This window comes from Tachyglossus aculeatus, unplaced genomic scaffold, assembly GCF_015852505.1.
Source record: "Tachyglossus aculeatus isolate mTacAcu1 unplaced genomic scaffold, mTacAcu1.pri scaffold_234_arrow_ctg1, whole genome shotgun sequence".
Lineage (NCBI taxonomy): Eukaryota > Metazoa > Chordata > Mammalia > Monotremata > Tachyglossidae > Tachyglossus > Tachyglossus aculeatus.
The window spans coordinates 94158-96152 of NW_024044949.1; the positions used below are offsets into that span (position 1 = coordinate 94158).

The window sequence follows — 1995 nt, forward strand, 5'->3', positions numbered from 1 at the left end:
ATGAGTGTGTGTGTGTGTGCATACACAAAGTATCGGGGAGTGAAAGTAGCAAACAAGTTCAGGCAGCGGGGAGGTTTGAAGACAAAGATAGAAAAAGATCTCCCTCCAGACTGTGAACTCGATGTGGGTAGGGAACGTTTCTGCCGACTCCGTTGGGGTGGCTGGTGGGGACGATCTCAGGGATTCCCTTTCAATCGACCAAAATAATGTGAAAATCTGGATCTTTCCTTATCCCTGCTGGATATGAAACTCCAAGATCATTTTGAATTCAATAACTGCCTCTTTTCCATAGAGAATCACCAGGAAATGTCTTGTCAGTTTCTTCACTCTTCCCATCGATGGACTCTGACTTTGACTGTTCCCTCATGCACTGCAGAAAGTCCATGCCAATTTCCAAAAATGCCCAACGTCTCTACGGTGATGAGGGAATTCCTCCTGCTGGGATTCTCGGAGATCCGGGAGCTGCAGCTGGTCCACGCCGCGCTGTTCCTCCTGGTCTACCTGCGGCCCTGACGGGGAACCTCCTCATCGTCCTCGCCACCGCCCTCGACCGGCGCCTCCACACCCTCATGTACTTCTTCCTCGGGCACCTGTCCGTGGCTGACCTCTGCTACATCTCCGTCACCGTCCCCCAATCCATTCACGACTCACTGATGGACCGTCGAGAAATCTCCTTCTTATGTTGTGGAGTACAGGTCTGTCTGGTGATTTTCTTTGCAGGTGCGGAATATTTTATCCTCACGGCGATGTCCTACGACAGCTACGCCGCCATCTGCCTCCCCCTGAGCTACGAGGTCGTCATGAACACAGCGGCCTGTGGGAAGATGGCGGCTGCCTCCTGGCTCAGTGGGGGCCTGTTTGCCGTAATGAGTTCAGCTGGGACGTTCTCCCTGTCCTTCTGTGGGTCCAATTTCATCCAGCAGTTTTTCTGTGACATCCCCTCCATGCTGAAGCTCTCCTGCTCCAAGGACCACGTCGCTGTTGACGTGAGCGTCATCACTGGGGTAGTGTTAGGCGTCGTCTGCTTCATTCTCATCATCGTCTCGTACTTGCGCATCTTCCGGGCCGTGTTGAGGATGCCAGCCTCCGAGGGCCGGGCTAAAGCCTTCTCCACTTGCGTGCCCCACCTCATCGTCGTCACTGTTTTCATCTCGGCGGTGCTATTTGCCCACCTCAAGCCGCCCTCGGACTCCTTCTCGATCGTGGATCTGCTGGTGTCCGTGTTCTACTCCGTGGTGCCCCCCGTCCTGAACCCCCTCATCTACAGCCTGAGGAACCGGGACATGAAGGCCGCCATGGGGAGGATCCTAAAAGGGTCACTCGCCCGGCCTCCGCTCTGGGACAAAATGTCTCCTTTCTTGTGCAAATCATCTCATCCCACCACTTAACCAAGGAATTGCCCTTGGACCTAGCCAGATACTTAGCTGTACGACAGGGTTCACAGAAAAAGCTGGACGTCGATGAATTGTCAAAGTCTGGGAGGGAGGCGGCTAAGACGAAAGTAGGACTGACGATCCTGTTTCGGGGAGGCATTGTGGCCGAAAGGAAGGGGAGGCCCTGGAGACTGTTAACTCACTGTGGACAGGGAATGCGTTTAAAAACTCTGGCAAACTGAACTCTCCCAATATAACGATACGCTTTTTAGCGTGACTCTGGAGGTGGGAATGAAAGTTGGAAAATGGGAGGTGGTAGGGGAGAAGGGAAAAACGGTTGACTGCAGCTCCATCTGTCTTGCTAAATCCATCCTCTCTCATCAATCCATCTTTCCTTCCTTCCATCCATCCATCCATCCATCCATCCATCTATCCATCTATTCATCCCTCCATCCAGAGAACGGGCTTGGGAGTCGGAGGTCGTGGGTTCTAATCCCAGTTCTGCTACTTGTCTGCCGTGTGACCTTGGGCAAGTCTCTTCACTTCTCTGGGCCTCAGTTCCCTCAGCGGTAAAATGGGGGTTGAGACTGTGAGCCCGTGTGGTACAGGGACTTGTCTGACC

The 1995-nt window shown here is 53.5% G+C and overlaps 1 pseudogene; it reads left to right on the forward strand.

Annotated features, from left to right (window-relative positions):
• Nucleotides 1-569: 569 nt before the first annotated feature.
• LOC119923736 overlaps nt 570-1995 on the forward strand; it is a 13252-nt pseudogene continuing 11826 nt past the window's right edge.